This window comes from Oncorhynchus keta, chromosome 30 (genome assembly GCF_023373465.1).
Source record: "Oncorhynchus keta strain PuntledgeMale-10-30-2019 chromosome 30, Oket_V2, whole genome shotgun sequence".
Lineage (NCBI taxonomy): Eukaryota > Metazoa > Chordata > Actinopteri > Salmoniformes > Salmonidae > Oncorhynchus > Oncorhynchus keta.
In genome coordinates, this window is record NC_068450.1 from 60,500,940 (window position 1) to 60,512,935 (window position 11,996).

The 11,996-nt window shown below is 42.9% G+C and overlaps 1 protein-coding gene across 1 annotated transcript in view; it reads right to left on the reverse strand.

The window, feature by feature from the left end:
- The window catches only part of LOC118382559 (cohesin subunit SA-1-like), a 58,026-nt gene extending 46,419 nt beyond the window's left edge, over positions 1–11,607 (reverse strand). Inside the window, 1 exon segment of the mRNA XM_052488903.1 lies at positions 11,420–11,607. The gene's annotated coding sequence lies outside the window, so the exon portion shown is untranslated.
- Between the last annotated feature and the right edge of the window lie 389 nt (positions 11,608–11,996).

Consider the following 11,996-nt stretch of genomic DNA (forward strand, 5'->3'; position numbering starts at 1 on the left):
AGTGCCTTCAGGAAGTAGTCAATACGGACAGACAGATACAGTGCCTTCAGGAAGTAGTCAATACGGACGGACAGATACAGTGCCTTCAGGAAGTAGTCAATACGGACAGAAAGATACAGTGCCTTCAGGAAGTAGTCAATACGGACAGACAGATACAGTGCCTTCAGGAAGTAGTCAATACGGACAGACAGATACAGTGCCTTCAGGAAGTAGTCAATACGGACAGACAGATACAGTGCCTTCAGGAAGTAGTCAATACGGACAGACAGATACAGTGCCTTCAGGAAGTAGTCATGCCCCTTGACTTATTCCACATGTTGTTGTGTTACGGCCTGAATTCTAAATGGATTACATTTTTTTCCTTACCCATCTACAGTCAATAATGACAGCCCTATCATGGCAAAGTGAAAACATGTTTTTAGACATTTTTTGCAAATGTATTGAAAATGAAATACAGAAATATCTAATTTCCATAAGTATTCACACCCGAGGCAATACCTTGTAGAAGCAACGATTACAGCTCTGAGTCTTTCGGGGTAAGAGATTATGGTGGAACATTTCCCCATTACTCTTTTCAGAATTCTTCAAGCACTGTCAAATTGGTTGTTGATCATCGCTAGACAACCATTTTCAGTTTGACATATATTTTCAAGTAGATTTAAGTCAAACCGAAACTGGCCGAGTTTCAGGAACATTACTGTCTTCTTGGCGCCAGTGTAGATTTGGCCTTGTGTGTTAGGTTATTGTCCTGCTGAAAGATGAATTAATATCTCAGTGACTGGTGGAAAGCAGACTGAACCAGGTTTTCCTCTAGGATTTTGACTGTGCTTAGCTCCATTCCATGTAATTCTTATCCTGAAAAACTCCCCAGTTCTTAACGATTACATACCCATAACATGATGCAGCCACCACTATGTTTGTAAATATGGAGTGGTACTCAGTGATGGATTTTCCACAAAAACACAACGCTTTGTATTCAGTACAAAAAGTGAATTGCTTTGCCACATCTTTTACGGCATTACTTTAGTTCCTTGTTGCAAACAGGATGCATGTTTTAGAATATTTGGATTCTGTACAGGCTTTCTTCTTTTCACTCTGTCATTTAGGTTAGTATTGTGGAGTAACGACAATGTTGTTGATCCATCCTCAGTTTCTCCTATCACAGCCATTAAACACTAACTGTTTTAAAGTTATCATTGACCTCATGGCGACATCCCTGAGCCGTTTCCTTCCTCTCCGGCAACTGAGTTAGTAAGGACGCATGCATCTTTGTTGTGTATTGATACACCATCCAAAGTGTAATAACTTCACCATGCTCAAAGGGTTTTAAGAAATGTTCACTCCTGAATTTATTTAGGCTTGGCATAACAAAGGGGTTGAATCCCTACTGATATTTCAGCTTTTCATTTTAAAAGAATTAGTCAACATTTCGAAAAACATAATTTCCCTTTGAAATTATGGGGTACTCTATGTAGACCAGTGACAAAAAAGGAATGCAGAGTAAGTGTCCATTTGAGGTCAACAATCTCACACACACTGCATGACAGAAACCAGGATGAAATTGAATACATTGACCATTATGATTTCTAACATAAAAATAACATTAGGAGAACACATTAGATTGCATCCATTTTAAATTCAGGTTGTAACAAAATGTGAAAAAAGTCTGAAGGCACTATATGTATGCATGCATGTAAACTCAGCAAAAAAAATAAATGTCCTCTCACTGTCAACTGCATTTATTTTCTGCAAACTTAACATGAGTAAATATTTGTATGAACATAACAAGATTCAACAACTGAGACAAACTGAACAAGTGCCACAGACACGTGACAAACAGAAATTGAATAATGTGTCCCTGAACAAAGGGGGAGTCAAAATCAAAAGGAACGGTGAGTATCTAGTGTGGCCACCAGCTGCATTAAGTACTGCAGTGCATCTCCTCCTCATGGACTGTACCAGATTTGCCCATTCTTGCTGTGAGATGTTACCCCACTCTTCCACCAAGGCACCTGCAAGTTCCCGGACATTTCTGGGGGGAAATGGTCCAAGCCCTCGCCCTCCGATCCAACAGGTCCCAGACGTGCTCAATAAGATTGAGATCCAGGCTCTTCGCTGGCCATGGCAGAACACTGACATTCCTGTCTTGCAGGATATCACGCACAGAACGAGCAGTATGGCTGGTGGCATTGTCATGTCAGGATGAGCCTGCAGGAAGGGTACCACATGAGGGAGGAGGATGTCTTCCCTGTAATGCACAGCGTTGAGATAGCTTGTTGTCATTGCAGGCACAGTCTGATGATGCTGTGACACACCGCCCCAGACCATGACGGACCCTCCACCTCCAAATCGATCCCACTCCAGAGTACAGGCCTCGGTGTAACGCTCATTCCTTCGACGATAAACGCGAATCCGACCATCACCCCTGGTGAGACAAGACTGCGACTCGTCAAGGAAAAGAGCACTTTTTGCCAGTCCTCTCTGGTCAGGCGACAGTGGGTTTGTGCCCATAGGCGACGTTGTTGCCGGTGATGTCTGGTGAGGACCTGCCTTACAACAGGCCTTCAAGCCATCAATCCAGCCTCTCTCAGCCTATTACGGACAGTCTGAGCACTGATGGGGGGAAATGTACATTCCTGGTGTAACTTGGGCAGTTGTTGTTGCCATCCTGTACCTGTCCCGCAGGTGTGATGTTCGAATGTACTGATCCTGTGCAGGTATTGTTACACGTGGTCTGCCACTATGAGGACGATCAGCTGTCCTTTCCTGTCTCCCTGTAGCGCTGTCTTAGGCGTCTCACAGTACAGACATTGCAATGTATTGCCCTGGCCACATCTGCAGTCCTCATGCCTCCTTGCAGCATGCCTAAGGCACATTCATGCAGATGAGCAGGGACCCTGGGCATCTTTCTTTTGGTGTTTTTGAGAGTCAGTAGAAAGGCCTCTTTAGTGTCCTAAGTTTTCATAACTGTGACCTTAATTGCCTACCGTATGTAAGCTGTTAGTGTCTTAATGACCGTTCCACATGTGCATGTTCATTAATTGTTTATGGTTCATTGAACAAACATTTGAAACAGTGTTAGAACCCTTTACAATGATGATCTTTGAAGTTATTTGGATTTTAACTAATTATCTTTGAAAGACAGGGTCCTGAAAAAGGGGACATTTCTTTTCTTGCTGAGTTTAAGTATATGTAAATGTACAGTTGAAGTCGGAAATTAACATACATCTTAGCCAAATACATTTAAACTCAGTTTTTCACAATTCCTGACATTTAATCCTAGTAAAAATTCCAAGTCGTAGGTCAGTTAGGATCACCACTTCATTTTAACAATGTGAAATGTCAAAACAATAGGAGAGCGAATAATTTATTTCAGCTTTTATTTCTTTCATCACTTTCCCAGTGGTTCAGAAGTTTACATGCACTCAATTAGTATTTGGTAGCATTGCCTTTAAATTGTTTAACTTGGGTCAAATGTTTTGGGTAACCTTCCACAAAAAATTGGGTGAATTTTGGCCCATTCTTCCTGACAGAGCTGGTGTAACGGAGTCAGGTTTGTAGGCCCCCCTGCTCCGACACTTTTTCAATTCTCCCCGCAAATTTTCTATGGGATTGAGGTCAGGACTTTGATGGCCACTCTGTCTTGATTTTTGCCCTTCAGACATTTTGCTACAACTTTGGAAGTATTCTTGGAGTCATTGTCCATTTGCGACCAAGCTTTCAATTCCTGATGGACGTCTTGAGATGTTGCTTTAATATATTCACATAATTTTCCTGCTCATGATTTTGTGAAGTGCACCAGTCCCTCCTGCAGCAAAGCACCCCCACAATATGATGCTGCCACCCCCGTGCTTCACAGTTTGGATGGTGTTCTTCGACTTGCAAGCCTCCCCCTTTTTCCTCCAAACATAACAATGGTCATTATGGCCAAACAATCCTATTTTTGTTTCATCAGACCAGAGGACATTTCTCCAAAAAGTATGATCTTTGTCCCCATGTACAGTTGCAAACAGTAGTCTTGTTTTTTTTATGATGGTTTTGGAGCAGTGGCTTCTTTCTTGCTGAGCGGCCTTTCAGGTTATATCGATATAGGACTCGTTTTACTGTGGATAAAGATACTTTTGTACCCGTTTCCACCAGCATCTTCACAAGGTCCTTTGCTGTTGTTCTGGGATTGATTTGCACTTTTCGCACCAAAGTACGTCCATCTCTAGGAGACAGAACGCATCTCCTTCCTGAGCGGTATGATGGCTGCGTGGTCCCATGGTGTTTATACTTCCATACTATAGTTTGTCAGATGAACGTGGTATCTTCAGGCATTTGGAAATTGCTCCCAAGGATGAACCAGACTTGTGGAGGTCTACAATTGTTTTTCTGAGGTCTTGGCTGATTTATTTTCATTTTCCCATGATGTTAAGCAAAGAGGCACTGAGTTTGAGGGTAGGCCTTGAAATACATCCACACCTCCAATTGACTCAAATGATTAGCTTATTAGTCAATTAGCTTATCAGAAGCTTCTAACATAACATAACCATGACATAATTTTCTGGAATTTTCCAAGCTGTTTAAAGGCACAGTCAACATAGTGTATGTAAACTTCTGACCCACTGGAATTGTGATACAGTGACTTATAAGTGAATCTTTATTTAAACAATTGTTGGAAAAATGACTTGTGTCATGCACAAAGTTGATGTCCTAACCGACTTGCCAAAGCAATAGTTTGTTAACAAGACATTTGTGGAGTGGTTGAAAAACAAGTTAATGACTCCAACCTAAGTGTATATATAATATAAATATCACACACACACACAATGCCTTCAGCTATTTGACCAAGAAGGAGAGTAATGAGTGCTGCATCAGATGCCTGGCCTCCACAATCACCCGACCTCAATTGAGATGGTTTGGGATGAGTTGGACAGCAGAGAAGGAAAAGCAGTCAACAAGTGCTCAGCATGTGGGATCTTTCAAGACTGTTGGAAAAGCAGTCCAGGTGAAGCTGGCTGAGAGAATGCCAAGAGCGTCACGGTAAAGGGTGGTTATTTGAAAAATCTCAATTTGTTTAACACTTTTTTGGTTACTACATGATTCCATATGTGTTATTTCATAGTTTTGATGCCTTTACCTTTACAAATGTAGACAATAGTCCAAATAAAGGAAATCCCTGGAATGAGTAGGTGTGTCCAAACTCGACTGGTGCTGTGTGTGTATATATTTAAAATAAAATCACAGGCGGGCCGGGCCACCTATTGGAGAACCCTGTTCTGAAGGGAAATGACATAATAATAATAATATATGCCATTTAGCAGACGCTTTTATCCAAAGCGACTTACAGTCATGTGTGCATACATTCTACATATGGGTGGTCCCGGGAATCGAACCCACTACCCTGGCGTTACGAGCGCCATGCTCTACCAACTGAGCTACAGATCTCCCTATGGGATGAAGTGTCTCACGCACATCTCTCTTTCACTCACTCACCATTCGCCCATCTTCTCCCTCTCCTACCCATCTCTTTCTTTCTGCCAATCCCACATGGAATGAGTCTTTAAGCAACAGCGTAGTAGATATTGTAGTGAATGATTCGTTCTGAATAGGAGCGTCTGCTAAATGATGAAAATGTCATATAAGGGAATAACATGTGTCCTCACTGTGTCCAGCCCATTGGCCATGAGAAAAATACCTTCCTAATTTTCATTCTCTGGTCCCTTGAATCATGCCAATAAACTCACGCCCCCTTGACAAATGAGTGGAGCTCCTCTGGCCTGCTCTAAGGTATCTGTAGTGGGGGTTCACTTAATAATGCAGCATCGTGGACTCTATATTACAGAGAGTCTCTACAGTAATACAGTGGTTTTACAGAGCTCTAGAGTAGGCTATGGGCTGCAGGCTCTACAGTAATACAGTGGTTTTACAGAGCTCTAGAGTAAGCTTTGCTGCTGCAGGCTCTACAGTAATACAGTGGTTTTACAGAGCTCTAGAGTAGGCTTTGCTGCTGCAGGCTCTACAGTAATACAGTGGTTTTACAGAGCTCTAGAGTAGGCTTTGCTGCTGCAGGCTCTACAGTAATACAGTGGTTTTACAGAGCTCTAGAGTAGGCTTTGGGCTGCAGGCTCTACATAAAAATAAAAGGTTTCTAAAGAGGTTTTATTTTTTTAATCTCAAGAGAAAAAGCAACCAAGCAAGAAATACCGGTAGTAAAGAACGGGAAAGAAAGAAAAAAGGAAAAGAAAGAAGATTCTCTCTGCAATGGCCGCCTGGCTCACTGCAGCTATCGCAAAATGGAGACGCAGAGAGAGAGCGAGGGAGAGTGAAATGGAGGAGAGAACAAGCGCACAAAGGGAGATCAGCGGGAGCAGAGGAGGAGAGAGGGGAGGGCTGGGGGAGCAAGAGACTCATTAGTTTGTCTCATCTTTCTGCCTCTCTTGCTCTCACCTTGACCCACATTCACTGTCTGTTGCTATACACACACACACATATTTCTCCAGCTGAGGTTATTATACCCTAATGACATAAGAGGCTCCAGAACGTTATCATTTCACTACAGAGAACCCATTACTGTGACTAGCAGAATCCGTGTGTGTGTGTGTGTGTGTGTGTGTGTGTGTGTGTGTGTGTGTGTGTGTGTGTGTGTGTGTGTGTGTGTGTGTGTGTGTGTGTGTGTGTGTGTGTGTGTGTGTGTGTGTGTGTGTGTGTGTGTGTGTGTGTGTGTGTGTGTGTGTGTGTGTGTGTGTGTGTGTGTGAGATAGATAAATACTGGGTTCAAGAGCAGTACATATCCAGGGCTCTCTGCAGCCTGTTCATGAAGTCAGCCTATGAAGTCAGATGTTTGTTTGGCCAAAGGGGTTTGGTTTACCTTGACATGCTACTGGGGGAAAGTGACATTTCCAGGTTGTCAATATGCTAGTGTGACTGTCCAGACATAGAACCTAGGGCCCGACTTCTCTTCAACTCAAGACTGCATTATCTCATTGAGCTAAAGCCTAAACATCCTAACATTAGTCTTCAGGTCCCTGACAGGCAATGTTCATCATCCATGAGGGTAGTTTACCAGACACTGCTGATACAATGGTAATGGAGTAATCTGGTAATCTGGGGGTTAGAAGGGGTAGTTTAATCTACTGTGCTACAGGGAAGGCCTTAATCCCACACGAGACTATGAGGGCAGATGACGTGAACAACACACACACACACCCTTAATCTGAGTGTGAGCCGGCTTTCTCTGACAGAAAACCTCAGCAGCATGATATAGGCTAGGCAGACAATGATGTAAAATATGTACGTTAGTGTGTGTGTGTGACTGTACTTTATTGATCCCCTGAGGGTAGGGCCACATGAAATGTGTCCCCAGTAGTAGTAGTGTTAGAGAATAATGTGCTAGAAAAACAAAATCAGCCAAGCATCGGCTGGAGAAATATTAACAGTATCATGTTAGCTTTAGATGCAATGCTACCGTGCTGAAACATACTCGACTGTGTGCTTTCAATGCCTTTAGATACATACATTTCATGTTACACTAGTACAGCCAACTGGGTGTTGAACCAAGTGGCCAACAAGTACACCAGTCTGCTAGGTCTCAGGGAATGATGTTAATCAACCAAGCGCAGCGCTGGACAGGAAGGCTTCAGAGCATTTTCAGCCCCACATTCTCTCTCTCCATCTGATGCTACAGGTCAACTAGCCAACCCGCTAAACATCCTCTAAACATCCGCTAAACACCCGCTAGCTGATTACACCACAAACTGCTACCCAAACTAGGCCTGCACCACAGCCAACTACACCACAACCAGCTAGCTAACTACACCACAGCTTGCTATGCAACACAACCAGATAGCTAACTAATAGCATCAGATTTGTCTAGTGCCAATTAAAGCCCCAAGTTGTTATTTCACTGTGAGTGGTCCTGACAGCTCCCCTGTATACATACCATTTGCTTTAGATAGCTTCAAGATGTCCTCATTCTAAAGAGTCGCAGGGCCTATTCTTTCAGCGAACACGCTTGATATTGGTCATTCCCTAAAACTGAAATAATACTTTCTTCACAGACACACCTAAATCTGGATTCAGCTTGGATTCAATAACGATGTCTAAGCTGAGTCTGCTGAAGTCAAGGAAAACACCCTGGAGCTGTGTAATGGCAACATGTTACAGTATAATTTATGGTGTAATTGGCCTGATCATAAAAATACTAATTCAGTTACAAATCAAAGCTGGTTCATTTGAACAACTCAACTAGCTATTACAAATGAATAACTTACTATAAATACACTAGTCATTACACAGGCCCACACCCCCAAAGTTTTTAGTAAAAAAATATGTATATAATCATTTAGGATTTTAGCTTTGGGTGAAAAAAAGACTAAAATCACAAGGAAATCAGTTAAAATTAGTTTAATTTAGAAAATCTGTTCCCAGATTTTAACTCTGTTGTTGTTTGTGTCGCACTGCTTTGCTTTATCTTGGCCAGGTCACAGTTGTTAATAAGAACTTGTTCTTAACTGGCCTACCTAGTTAAATAAAGGTGTTGTCAACTGGCCTACCTGGTTAAATAAAGGTGTTCTCAACTGGCCTACCTGGTTAAATAAAGGTGTTCTCAACTGGCCTACCTGGTTGAATAAAGGTGTTGTCAACTGGCCTACCTGGTTAAATAAAGGTGTTCTCAACTGGCCTACCTGGTTAAATAAAGGGGAAATACATTTTTTTAAAGTATTCCCACGAATAACAAAAAGAGACATGCCTCGTGTCTCAATGTAATCAAGATATGAAATTACTGTTTTTTTTTTTAAATACAACCACTTCTGGGGCATAGTTGTGGTCAATTTGCAGTGTTCAAATGATTATAATTATGTTCCAGTCCCTCGACCATCCTCTGACAAAAACCGGTCTGTGGATGAATCTAGTTGCCAACCCCTGTTTTAATGTAGACTCTGCCTGACCTACTGCTGCAGAACAGTCTGGTCTGGATTACTGGACTGGGCCCACGGCAGGATGACCGGATATCATTGTTTTCAATGAGAGAGCGACGGTAACTTCCGCCAATTTCCACTCACGTTCCTTACAGAACAGCCACTCCAGTGTTTCCCCTGCCTTTGAATAGGTAGGGAGGGCTCCCCACCTAGCTCTTCCCCTGGTCTAAACAAATTAAATGTTTTGCTCAAGGTCCTACATGTGGCCTAGCCAAATGCCATGATTACACCTGGCACTACCTCTTAATGGTCAAACTACCGGAGACCATATAGTTTCTATGGGTGGTGCAGACAAGGACACATTCTACAACAAACTCGAGTTTATGCAAATTAGCAGCTAGTATTTGCAGTAGTAAAGGAATAAAAAATCTGAAAAACTATTTAATGCTGTTTGACGAGGTAACGTTGCCTTTTATGACTAGAGTCTCCAGTTAACTTGTGTAAACAGCAGCTTGCTAGTGTTTCATGATTGGTTCACGTTCAGTGAAAACATTATTAGCCTAGAAACCTAGACTATTTTCAGATGTTTTTGGATTGTTAAGCTATTAGGAAAGCCATTTCAGGGAATATCTAATACATGTTCTTCAAAAACCACGATTCTTTTCCCCCTAAATTACACTACATTTGAGTAATTTAGCACCAGTTTGATCCACATAACCAGGGCTTGACATCAACCTTTTTTCATGAGCCGAATCAGTGCTGGTGAAAGTGAGGGCAATACAAGTCCAACAGATAAGGAAGGCAAGGTGGTAGAGGAGGCAAGGTGCTGTCTGAAGAGATAGACCCTCAGACTGTTGCAGATGGGCAGCATCTGTGCTGTAGAATTATTACTAAAATGTTAGGTTTGTAGACTTGTATCCCAGCCCCCGACTCAACAAAGTCAATAACTAGGCTGCTCAGAGAAGTACTGTATGTATACCCCATTGCATTGAAACGTTTCCCATTTCAAGTTGATTTGCCATATGTAATAGGTTAGTCATACACTGGAAATCTTACCAAGTCACACTACTCAACCAAGAACTGTCAACAACAGCCCTGCCAAGTGAAGATCATATCCTGGCCTGCAGTTTGTGGTGTTTTATGGCTGTGTACTAAATATTGCCAGTCTATGTTGTATGTTCTACGCAAAAGGAGACGAGGAACATTACAATGTGGGACAATAAAGTTGTATTGTATCTCTAGCACCAGTTTACAGTCAGTGTAGTTAGTTTGGTCGTTGCAGGATGCATAGCCAACAGTAGACTGCTAGTTCAGTCTGCTGGTGGAAAGTCACATGGCTCCGCTTGTTGCATAACCACTTTGTTGACAATCAGTGAATGGTCACTAGGACACAAGCTGCCTGTATAGCTTTTTACCGTAAACATCAGACTCTATACAAAGAACAGTGAAGCTGGGTGTAACACAATCTTCAAAGAGTTGGGCTTAAAGTAGCCAGCTAGCTAACTTGGCCAAATATTCTCCAACTCCGTATTTCCTAGTTCCTTAATAAAGAAAGATGTGGATTTTAAATGGTATAGGTGAACAGATATCCTCATTAACACATAACTGCCAGAAGAATGGATCCCTGGGAGAGAGGTCTGGAGTAGGGAGCATGGAGACCAACAGCGTTGGACTGTAACCAGGGTTGGATTTGGTACCCATCCCCCTCACACACTTCCCCGCTAAATTTCGTTTAGCAGAGAAAGGGGCGGAGTGGGTTAGCAAACTAGCTAGCTGCACTTTACAAAAAATAATCTACGAGTCAAAATATTGCAATTTGTCAAGAATCCCAACGTTGAACTTCGATACAATAAGTAACATGTCAAAACAATGGGTGGGAAAACAGGAAACAATGTTGCTAAGGTTACTGGTGAAATTTCTGCAGAATCTCTACGAATGGAGTGATAGATTGGCAAGGATGGATGTCAAATAGCACTGGTGACAGCAACCTGACTAACACTGACGTTACATTACTCCCAAATACATCATCCGAAACCCCGACACATATGCAATGAATTAGGGTTAGCTAGCAACAATAGCAATGTGTGGCTAGGTCGCGCAGGCGGCACTATAACGTTGCAATAAGAGTCTGCATACAACACTGTTGACGCTTTGAATCTGTCCGTCTATCAAGAGCAATAAAATCACGTCACACACATTGTCTTAGTAACGGGAAAACTAAGAGCGAGTGGTGAAAAGTGATTCTGCCAAAATACAGCGGTCAAGTCTCTCGTGCGTCCCTGTAATCTGACATGTAGAGACATTTCCGCTAATGGCCCTCGACCATGTAGCTAGCTAGCCGAACAGAGGGAAGAGAGAGCACATCCAGTTCTCTCTCCGCTAGCTTGCGGAGCAGCACCCATCCCCCTCCTCTCTCCCCATCCCTCTCTCGCTCTCTGAATCCACCATCTTGATTCTGAGACCCGTCTCCCCTTTCGCACAAGCCAAAAACACAACCAAAATACCAACAAACTCACCTTTACCGGCCATTGACCAATCGATTACAGTCTTCCGAAATAAAATAATCGATATATCTGATAAAAGTGTGTAGATTTTAATATTGTAAATATGTCGTGAGAAGCGGGAACCGCGCCTTGGAGCAGAAAGGAACAATCCTAAACTGCCATCTGGTGGAGCCTTCCTCGCTGTAATGCTGTTCTGGTGGCGCAGCCTCTCACTGCAACCTTACTGCCTCCTGGCGGACACAGACGAGATTACAGCAACGGATGCGCGCCGCGGGGGCGAGGAGAGGGGAGGCACTGCAGGACCCCGCGAAAAGAGGGAAACAGTGCGGGGCGCGCTCAGAGCCACGGGCACGCGTAGAAGGGGAGGGGCGAGTTTAGCTGGCAGTGTTTTGTTCGGTGGTTTGATGGTAAATAGGCCTTAACAGAGGACACATGTAGGAGGCTATAACATCAAGATTACCCCTCAAAACACAATTTACCAGGCTACAATACACACGTCACAGTGTTAGTGCAGTATCTTGCCTGAGACCTGAAGACTCATGTTAGCTCCAAGTTGTAATGCCTAGGCATTAGCTCAATGGGCTAAGAT